General features: G+C 34.3%; 1 protein-coding gene across 5 annotated transcripts in view; it reads right to left on the bottom strand.

Annotated features, from left to right (window-relative positions):
* The window catches only part of LOC106104648 (tyrosine-protein kinase Src64B), a 68,079-nt gene that overhangs the window by 7,979 nt on the left and 47,810 nt on the right, over positions 1–12,290 (bottom strand). The window lies entirely within an intron of this gene.

Below are 12,290 nucleotides of genomic sequence, written 5' to 3'. Positions count from 1 at the left end.
AAACGTGACAACGTCTTCCGTCTGTAAGCAGTCAATATAAACTATAGTGTATATTGTAACTTAAACATTCCACGTAAATATTGTCACATTTGGTATATGACAATCCGTTTGGTTAGAACACATGTATAAATTCACTTATTACAAACATAGAAACAGTAGAATTTCTAAAATGTAAACGTCTAAACACATGCAAATACACACGGATTTACACGGTTGGATACTTTATATATAGTACAGTTTGATATAATTTATATATATTTTTCTAATGATCGCACACAACACGACTGTATATTGAAATAACGCGAAGTGATACCTTTACACCACAAACACTTATATATATGGTCAATAATATAATACTATGAGTTTTGCATTGTTTTATTTACCAATATACCTTTCTTCTATAAACAATCATGTTTACTTGAATATTTCTATAACATGGAGTTTACCATTAAATGATTAAGCGAAACACCTTTGTACAGAGTTAAACAAATGAGTGTACATATACGTTTATATTTAGTTTACTAATGATTCATTATATGCTTTGATACCACATTATTGTATCAAATGTATTATTAATTAACTGGAAATGTGTCGCGTCTAATATCAATCATTACAAAATCTACCTTGGAAGCAAACGGCTGAATTACAAGGTTTATAGGTGATGATATTAGCAGTCGTAAAACAGATTCAATGTAAGTGAAATACATTTATTTACCTCGATTTAATTGATCGTTGCACAACTAACAAATTAGACAGAATTCCTATATTTTTTGTAGGGTTTTTTGAGACTTTGTAGGTAAATTTGCAAACAGCTTTAGTTCACAATTTGCCGGTGACAGTTAATATGTGTTGTTCGATATACGGGCGGTTGATTTTACAGTTTGCATTAAGTGTTTTACGCATCTTAGTGATTGTAAGAGTATTTGAATTTCAACACAAGATATTTATTGTTGTACGTTAAACCGGCTCAAAAAATACAGAACACGGAACAACGGTCATACCAACGCGTCCCTAATAAAATCAAAATCAATAATAATACTTTGTTCTTTCGTAAAACCTTATTCTAATTCAAAAATACATTACATAATTCAAAAATACATACATTTTACATAATACACAAGTATATACGTATAAAATAATAACCAAATTCGGCACATGCAACGGATCATCTTAATTCGATGGCATCTGTTATCAATGGGAGTTTAATCCTATTACATTAATTACAGCGTTATCGAGCTATGATATCGGTTGCCGGCCCTATCGCTCAGTTCCCACGACTCACAGATTTTGATGCATAGCTACATAGTAAGTGCCTAAATCAGGACCTTACCATAAAAATCTTACCACAATGTTTCACATAATCTTACTACTTACTAATAAATGTGATTCAGATAAGGTATGTACTCTAAACGGCTGAATGGATCATGATGAAATTTAGACTAGATGTAGGTGATACCAGACAGGTTACTTTTTTTTTAATTCGCGACTTACGGGCGTAAGCCAGGTATTATAAACAAATGTTAGATCTTTTATACCTTCTCTCGAGGTCCTTGCGCGAATTTTAACAAATAATGGCTATTGAAACATTTTGCGTAGGCTTGCATAATGCTACTGGACAACGGTAAATCTAGCTTTTTTAATTACGTCAGTGTTGTCAGCTGCAACATTTGTACGCGGCAGCGATATTGTTGAAGAACTTTTAATGATGAATGGAACAAGCAGTAAGGAGATTTTACGAATTTTGTTTTCATAACTTTTTGTTATTGTTCACAGGAGAAGTTTCTTCACGAATAACCGTCGGGATTGTCAAATTAGGTGCAGTGACGAACTTCGTATATCCTACTTACGATTTTTATTTTGTGCTTATTTATTGTTATTTTGAATCTATTTTAATTATATGTTGTTCCAGATAAGATAGTGAACGTGCATTCGATTAGTGAAGTAAGACTCCGGTTGCAAGAGCCTCAGTAAGCGTGTTAATTCCATTCTAAATATGTAATGTGAAATAAATTCGTTTAGTTTTTGGGGATACGCCTCTAGCGAGGCGCGCCAGGGAAGGTTCGTTTAGTCAATAAACCCTCGCGTGTGTCGAATACACAACTATGTTCCGCCTCAGTGACGTCACAGTACAAATACAATCCATATCAATGTGTACTTTAGATAATCGTAGATTTGTCAAAATTGTTTAAGAACATTCAAGTATATTCAAGAATATTGAAATCAATTTGAAAAGTGTTATATACTTAACGAAAATTAATCCAAATTTACGAGATCGAAAGATTCATACGAAAAATAGTATATGTATATTTTTAAGGATATTTAACAGTAGTGGAAATTGACGGTTTGATGCTACTTGTGTTGAAATTATATTTACTTGAATGACATGAAACTTGACGTAAATGATTAGACAATATTTAAAACTACATATTTCATAGTAGATTTTTTTAAAAAACAAACCCAAATAGATCGGATCAATAACTCAGTTTGTTTCAGTAAAATATTAGATAATACAGTTGATGTTTTATTTTGATTAATTACATGTTATATTACTTCGCAATACTTAACAATAATAAATTGCTCTCTAGGACAGGAGCAGTTCGCAATGACGGGAAATTAAACAGCTTCTGAAAACCTGAACGTAATAAAAGCCCGTTACAGCTGAAAAATAGCTCAGCGAGACTGCAAAAACACTGTTCAGACGTAAGCTATTATCTTTTAATTTACAAACAGAAAGCAGCAGGAATGTGAAAGGAAAAAGAAATCACACATTGACACTATTCGAGCATTTAAATTGTCTATCCTCCGCCTACTACTTTACAAAGCGCAAGTTCGGCCCCACATGGAGTACTGCTCGCACCTCTGGGCGGGAGCACCCCAATACCAGCTTCTTCCATTTGACCGCATACAACGGAGAGCGACTCGAATCGTCAACGACCGAGCTCTTACCGATCGGCTAGATCCTCTGGCCTTGCGGAGGGACGTCAGTTCCCTCTGCATTTTTTACCGCATTTACCACGGGGAGTGTTCCGAGGAGTTGTTTGGAACGATTCCTGCCGCCGAGTTTCGTCATCGGACGACACGACAGACCGCCAGGTACCATCCTCACCATCTCGATGGCTGGCATTCCACAACCGTGCGGTTTTCGCGGAACTTCCTGCCCCGCACAGCCGCGTTGTGGAACGGTCTGTCCTCGGCGGTATTTCCAAACCAATACGACTTAGGGTCCTTCAAGAAGCGAGCCTATCATTTCCTCAAAGGCCGGCAACGCATCTGTAGTTCCTCTGGTGTTACGAATGTCCATGGGCGCCGTTGACCACCTTGGTGTTCACGCCGCTCGTTTGCCCCCTTTTTTTTATAAAAAAAAAAAAATCGCCTCAGTAGTTTTCGGGTTATTCCAATACATACAAAAATACAAATCTTTCCTATTTATATTAGTATCGATAAGAGTAAATTGCGTAGAACAACATTCAATTGTTTTTCGTCTCTTCATCTATGCGTCAAGAATAAAGACTCAAACGTAATCTTTCATTCTATGTGGTTTACAAGAATCAATGTAGATATTTAAGTAAATTTCATACTAAAAACTCTAAAATAGTCTTTCAAGCGACAAAAAAATCTAACAAGTAACAGACACATAATCGTAAAACATTAACCAAAGCGTTACATAATATAGCCATGTCTCATAGCGTAATAACTTCGGGAATTGGCTGAGAGACTTGAACCGAATCGAAGACGAAAGTGGACTTTTGGGCTGCGCTGGGTGAGAGAGGTTTGAGAGGAGCGCGGGCGGCGGGACGCCCCAACCACCTGTTGCCGCCAATCAATAACACCACCATCGTACCATTGTTCCCTAAGCCCTCAAACACAGAGTAATATACTGAGAATGAGCAATGCACTTACTAAATGCACTGATGATGCAGTTTCCATATAAGTAACAGAATTTATTTAGTTGTTCTACAGGGACAAAGGCGTAAAGTACAATAAAAAACTTTATGGAGAGTAAAATAGTTATCAAACTATATTTGCATATTAACTTAAGTAATAAAAATTTGTCTTTTCAATTTTGTATTACGCTTTAATTCAGTTTTAAGCTTGGATTGGCCGTTTGCATAAAAGCGATTAAGCTAAAATTTATGAACAGTTTTAAAATGTATTTTTCTCGTAGACGAAATAGAAAAAAAAGAATTTTCATTTTTTAAAAACTGGGTCGCCTCGAGAAGTATAAATAGCTTTAATATGCTTTTTAAGCATTGCTCCAGTTTCTGAGGAAGATCTGAATTGTATTTTGTCAATTTAGATTATTATGTAATAAGGAAATCTTAACGGCGATATATTTTTGTTTCATATAAGGAAATTATTTTAATAACCATATTATGAATAAAAGATAAAAACAACCTATTTATTAAATAAGTTGCTTTTTATCCAAATTACTGTATAGTTTTAAATTAACATTTTTGGCGTTGTATAGGGATTAATTTTTTTAAACCATTATGTTTCTGCCCATTGAAGTACAATACTGTGAATAAATCACATCGAGAAAGTAATCGTTAGCAAACACGGCAGCGCAATAAAGGGGATTCACGAAATCCCTCGCAAACGGGAGCTCGGGATAAGAACAATCGATACGTAACCCTTAATGGATGCTAAAAATTAACAACGATCCTATCTGCTGTAAACACCTGAGTACACATTTTTTAATATTTATAACAGAAAAGGCATTACATTGCAAGACAGTTAAAAGGGTTGAGTTTTAAAACAGTGGTTTTTGTTGGTACCGTTTTAAAGATATTAGGAAACACGTTTTGTATTGTTAGCTTTTTAACTATTTTGATGTATTCTGTATTCTTGAAGGTTATTTAGTCTGTGCTAAAAATCAATATCATTTAACTTTATTCAAAATAACAATATAAACTTTGTAATTGTTGTTTTATGTCATGGTTTTAAAATATCGGAATTCTACTTGTTATGTTAATAATCGGACAGTAGTCAGATGTCAAAATAAGGGTGTTGCATTGGCTCGACGACACGACGGCCATATTGATAGTGGCGAGTTTGATACATGGAAAAACAGTGTTATTGGTAAGGTTATTCTGTGCAAATTAGAAGAAAACATAAGAAGTAAACAAGACTATATTTTATTAAAGCATAACATGGATGTGACACCCATAGTATTGTTACGTGTTAACATTATGAGATGATTTTGTTTTTGTTTTATAGCTTACCGTGTAAATATAATTCGTTTTAAAATTATAGCTTGAGTTCTTTTGTTCCAAAAGAAAATTGTTTTACAATAAGCAATACTAAAGTAATTTAGCTAAATATATAGTTAATATAGATGGCGTTATTATTTTGGTTGTGCAAAGTTCGCTCGCTTATATCGGGTATTCTGGTGGAAAGTGTATTTCCGCCTCGCGCATGTTCCGAGCTCGGTCAATAACCCGACGCGGGGCGGAATCTTGAACTTGAATTCTCAATTCAACGTAATATTCGCTTAGATAACTACACAATATAAAGTGGATTTATAACGTAATGGTATTGAACAGTCGTTTAGAGTTCTCATAGAAAATTTACGCTATTTTGCGTTTTAAATGACCTAATAACTCTGCGAGCGATAGTAAATTCTGTAGATTATAAAGGATATTATGAATAGATTATTTTTTTCGAAATCAATTGTAATTTTTAAGAGTAATTTAAACCAATTTAATTGAAAAACTAAATTGTAAATACCACGGATATGTTAAAATATTTTAATATCGAAAATTATTAGATAAAAGAATTAAGTTTAAGAAGTGTTTAGTCAGTTATGTTCAAGACTCGATTATGTAATGAGTAAGGCTGTCTTGAAATAATTACATAAAAAAATCTGGCATTGTATCAAGGACGAAATCGTTATATGAATGCAAATGATGGAAGACGTACGATCGTTATGTTTCAGCTTATTTAATGGATATTTGTACGTATGCGGTAACATTAATAATCTTCATGGTATTAAAAAAATAGAATAGTTAGTGGCAGAGAAATCGTTTTGTAATCGCTTATTCTATAAGCTTTTTTGTTTATTTTACATTGATTTAGAATTTATATCGCAAAGTTAGATGATCATAATGAAGTACATCGCTATTTATTTGCAGATTTTAAAATCATATAAAAAAATGAAAACACATTCGAATATAGTTTAAACATAGTTAACAATGTTTAAAGGTAAACATCCAATTATCTGATACTGAATTTTTCGGCGTTAAAAACTTTTTTATAACAGAAATACTGGCCGCACAAATTCTTTAAGTAATGAATTTCGCAGTGGCCAGTATGTAATTGAAAAATGAAAAACTGCACGCAACACTGGCCATGTACATTCAGTTGAACTTGACAATGGAGGACGTCTGACTTCGACCCTGGTCAAACAATAGCCCACACAATGTTTTGGTTTCCGTTCCCAACATACATTTTCATATAACTATTTTAATTAAAACGTGCTTGTTTTGTGCCAGTTTTTATAAACATGTGGTTTTTCAATTTATTATGTATTCAAGTATAAAAAAATGTATGTCGTGTATGATATCCAAAACAAAACGGAGGGATTGTAACATTTAGGGATTCCCCTAAAAGTAATAAATCACATCCCTAAGGATATCCGACGGTCATCATAGGTCTATGGAGGATAAAATTAAAATCATAGTCCACTGTATCTAAGTAATATATCTAACTAACCTTCGCCTGCAACGCCGTCCGCGCACAATTACATAAAAACTAAATAAGTTGCTAATGTTTTCTACATCTGTGCCAATTTCCATCGAGATCAATTCATCAATCTAAACTTTCACTATTATCATATTATTAAGACATAAATGCGAATTTTCTGAAGTATGTCTGCCACCACGTAAGTCCAATACATATAAAGTCAGACAACAGCTAGGTATTACCTACATAATTAAAAGTAATCACAGATAACGTATGACAACAATGTGGCGATGTCTTCAATAGACGTCTCCTTATTCCCAAGACACTTTCATCAAGGAAGACAATTACTTAGATGTTTATCAAGTTAATTAAGTTTTAATTACATCAGAGTGCTTTACGTAACTTGTAAGCGATAGTGTCGGTGTCGACACGTAATGCTCAGCGAAAGTGGAGTCTGTGTTAAAAATATTTTTAACTGAATTTTGGATTATACTTGGTCCGCTATTTAATTTTAAAAATGTCAACGATAATTTTTTCTTTTCATGTTGTGTTTTTATTTGTGAAGATAAGATCAATGTTGAGCTTCGAGCTGCAAAAAGAAATTAAAGATAAACTTGAGAAATTTAAGTCTAAAGGGCCAAAAAAAAAACTTGTATCTGATGGATGGATACGATTATTAAAAGATTATAAAAACGAGCTTTATTATAAACGCTTATTCCCGCGACTTCGCCCGCGTGGAATAAACAAAAAAAAACAAAAGAATTTAGTCTATGTGTTCTTCCAGATTATGCTCTATATCTATGCGAAATTTCATCGAGATCCGTATAGGTGTTTAGGCTACAATCTCTAAAATTATCCATCCATCCATCCATCTAAACTTTCGCATTTATAATATTAGTAAGATAAGTAAAATAGTAAGATAACTGGTAAAAAGATATTGCGCTGGTTCAATGAAGGCAACTGAATGGCGCCTAGCATTATAATTTGATTAGTATTGGAAAAACGTGATAAAATCCAATGAATTATTCAGTCCATACTACTCTTTTTTATTTATCACTAAAATAATCATTGTACTATTGCTTCATTACAAAAGAAATTCTACATAAACAAAAAACGTTAGACACAACAAAGTAACATTCTGAATACATTAATAGCTTCCCAACGCCACAAAAGAATCGGTTCCCAAGACTCCGGTGTCACTGGACCTTGAACAAACCAAAACAGTAGACGCTAGTACCGATTATGCCAGGGACGTTGCTAAGGCAAGTTACAAGTGTTGTGACGTGATTATAAACCTTATTAAGACGCCATGCACGTTTCTTGCAGGTACCGAGGAATTATTACGAGACGAGTTCCGCCGGAAACCGTTCTATGGGAACCCTTAATACATCGGCTAAGCCGTGTTTCGATCCACGTACTTAGGGATATGTTATTGTGCGAGTCTTTAAAAAGACTTCGCTCCGGGCATCTCGCGTCTAATGAGCTCCTCGTATCCATTATAAATTTGCTGGATGGGACGTACAAGAAGCGGGATTATTTTTCTTTATCCTATCTGTAACTAGTTATGTTTTATTATACTGTAGAGTAGAAGACGGGTTTAACTGCTTCAATTTAGTTTTTAAAGTGTCAGTAGACTAAAACCGTAAAAAGGACCAATGAATCTGCTTAAGGTCAATAACAGTTCAATAAACTTTCAACGTCATCCAGACTCCAGTGTCAACCAAAGATAATTACAAATAATGTGCCAATACCTCAAAAGTTTTAGATAATCGATGTCCAAACATAGGATAAAGATTATAGATATTTTTATAACAGACTAGCTGTTCCCGAGCGACTTCATCCGCATGTAATTTTAAAAAACTTTATGCCAGGATCAAGGAAATAATGGCAACCTTGCTTCCTTGATGCTGGCAGCTTGTAGTTTATAGTCTCTTTCCCACATGAAGGTTTTTTCAAATTTATTTTGCCCCTAACTTGAATGGTGTGAAAATATATAGTCTAAAGCGTGTCGCAAGTGTAGGGCTTTTTATTGCTGTGATTGCTGACATCCTACGCCACGAAGTAGTGTGTGTTTACGCTTTATTATATTAGTATAGATATAGCCGATTGTAGGTGTAACGCCCGTAAGCTAAGAACCTGGTTACATTTTTGGCATATCATTTCAGCCATTATGCGAGACAGTAAAAAGCAATCGCAACAAGAGTTTACGAGCGTGACTGTACATAAAAACTAAGCGTCACTAATACGCTCGGTGCGATAACGATTCACTTCCAATTAATTCAACACAGTTTCAATACGATTTTTTATCGAGATATTACAATGGTACAGCGCGTCGATACAAATTGGCTGATTGGATGAAACGCTGTTTATAATTGAGCTGGATTTGAACTAATGATCATCTATTAGTTGAAAAACTTTATCCATTTTGATAACTCTTTGATAAACTACACCAAAATAATACTATGTTAATACCAGATAATGTAGGCTATTTCGACAAAAGAATTGTCTCGGTTTGTGTGAAAAAAGTTCTCGTTATAAAAAATTCTATTTAGTTAAACATTGCACAAACAACCGTTACTAATCATGATGAAATGACTTAATATTAGTAGCACAGAGGACACACACTAAGCAATAATTAGTAGTCTAATATAAAAAATGTATGAAATACATTTGAATGCACCCGGAAGCCTGGTCCGGCTACATTCCCCACACGAGCCAGGATGTGCACGTCGGAAATATGTGCCATATTTCGCCCGTCTTAAAACTAACGTTACACAACGACACTATTTTATACCATTCCTAAGTTATACTTAAAATTTTTAACGCTCTCATTTAGCAATTTTTCGATTCATCATTATCAGCTTTTATCTGCCAATTGTTGGACATAGGTGCAATTATTTGTTCAATTGTTTCTCTGTTGCTAGTCCGTATTTAAGATTTTATAGTTTTTTTAGAGTCAGCGCAACAGATCTCCGTTCCGATCTACCTACCGTCACATGAGTCATCGCTCCCTTCTTGATCATGTCATTTTTCAGTCGATAATCCAACTATAAATGTAAGAAGTAAATGCATACAGTTAAAACCAGTATAAGGCTTTAAGAGTTCACCATTTTTGGGTGGCGGTAAGCACTTAATCTTGTTTATCTATTTCCGGTAGATGGCGGGCGAGGGTTCAGGACAATGCGAGATAACAATGGGCCCGCATAACGCCGGTTTGTTACCGGAATAGCAAAGCCCTTGCAATACGCAGGTGGGCTGAAAGTACCCCGTGACCCTTATTGTCGTTTCGGTGTAAATAGTGTTTATCTTGTTGACTTTTAGAGCTGCTGGATGATTACTTAAGTATTCCCTAAGTAAAATCGATACTAAGGTAGGTTGTTAGCGACTGTTGTGTGATGATTTATATTTGGCTGATGTAAATAAATTTCTCTATAAAAATCGTTGTCTAGGAACGTAATTGGAAGTACACTCCCTTATTTAACATCCTCCTCTTTTATTTTAACTACGCTTGGATGAATCTCACCCTTATATACAACCATTTTTTTCTTTTTTTCTGTCAGTATTCATTCATAAAGGTTAACAATATAAAACGCACAAAGTGTTCCTTAAATTATAGTTTGAATTAAGAGAGAATTTTTAGTATGTGCAATATTATAATGTGCGCACCTCCGTAAATGTTCATACCGATCAAGAGTCCGGCTAAACTAACAGCCGATTTACAGTCTAGAATTCGGAGGCTGTTAAAATAAACTAGAAAAGATTTAACTGAGTTTAAATTAACATAACGTTTGGTTAACTCATTTCCTCGACTGGAATTGATTGAATTATATTTGGTTAGCCCACTTCCTTTGGCCACGGGATGTTTACGCGGCCGACGTTACATGTTTGCTTATAAAACACGAGGCTGACGTCGATTGGGACAAATTTCAACGAAAAGTTGAATTCCTACTAATACTTAAAAAAAAAACTGGAATCCAATACAGCTGATAGATCAGTTTTAATACTACTATTCTTTTCTGTTACTCGGCAGTCTACTGGAAACAATAGCAATAGACAGGGCATCCATAAAATAAATATTGATAAGGCTAATGCGAGTAATCAATTGGTCAGTAGATATTTGTAATTGACTCCAATCACGATCTTTTGCTTAACAACAAGGAAGGCCGTTACAAATATTTACCATCGCAATAAAGCTAGCAAGAGAATACGGATATGACCAAGCAACCATATCTATTCACTCTTTAAAAGTTTAAAGTATCCGAATGAACATAAATATTTGATTTCTTGGCTTTCTAATACAAAATTAAACTCCTGGTCATAGTTTTATTTAAGCAATTTATTTTAGGTTAATTTATTTGAGGTTATTTTTTATCAATAAGCCGTGATTTCATAAAAAAATAACCGTAAATTGGTTCTGCAAGCGAATGTTGTCAGCGCGTGTACAATTTGCATGTGAAATTGTTATCGTACGGCGCAGGGTAATGTAATGACGTGGTGAACGCAAACACCGCGATGGATCGTCAGCTGATTAGATGCGGAACACGATTGTATCGACCTCTTGCAGTGATTAACCGTGCTTAATTATGCTATATGTATAAATTTTAATATTACTAAAACGTGTTATATAATGCTGTTACAACTCATTATTCTAAAAAAAAAAACACACAATTTGTGATTGATAATTATTTCTGGGTAGTGGATAGGCCTCCTGGTCTAATAGGCATCTGGTCAAGGTTGCAGGAGTATTCTGGATGAGAGAGGCACAGGACCGATCATCGTGGCGATCTTTGAAGCAGGCCTAACCCCGGCTGTAAGTGTCGTATGTTTGAAAAAAAAAAGAACTACATCTGTTAATGTAAATCACGACGGTTAGTAGTATTGCTTTTTTATATAACAAGGGGCAAACAAGTTCAGCAACACTAGAAGAGCTAAGCATTTGTTAATGTATAATATAAAATACTGTATATTGCATACCCATATGTCATTGAAAATGCATCGAAGTATAAAATTAGCGTGTTATTAAATATGAGCGTTATAGTGTGGCTTCCTAACGTGGCTTGTACACATGTTAGGCGTACTCGATTTACTGGACGATGCGCCCTACCGTCGCCTGTGTACAGTAACCATGTATTTTAATTATGGGAGACATGTCCTGATATTTGTAGTTAAATTTCAGATTTATTATAAAAAAGAGCAAATTCCAAGGGCGTAAATTGTGTCGAAAGAAACTTGATACATTTAATGAAACAGCTATTGCACCCGACTTCATTCACGCGGAATTAAGAGAGAATTCTAGTAATAAATATAACCTATGTCACTCGGTGATAATGTAACTTTTAAATGGTAAAATAATTTTTGACATTAAAAAAATCATCTTCTTTATATTACTAGTACAGCTAACTCGGTATATCATTAAGGGTCGTCAGATTACGAATTTATTCGATATGATTTCGTGAACTTGTCACTTTAAATATTATTTTGTAAATATAACTACGTATTATTAAACAATTTTGATTGGTATTTTAATTAAACGCAGAGTGCGTCAAAGCTTACAGGATATACGGTCAAATGTTTGAACAACAACTTGTTTAAAAATGTGGTCAAAAGGA

The sequence above is a fragment of the Papilio polytes genome, unplaced genomic scaffold (genome assembly GCF_000836215.1).
Source record: "Papilio polytes unplaced genomic scaffold, Ppol_1.0 DF823510.1, whole genome shotgun sequence".
Taxonomy (NCBI): domain Eukaryota; kingdom Metazoa; phylum Arthropoda; class Insecta; order Lepidoptera; family Papilionidae; genus Papilio; species Papilio polytes.
The sequence above is the reverse complement of the archived record's forward strand: the minus strand, read 5'-3'. Positions and strand labels throughout refer to the sequence as shown.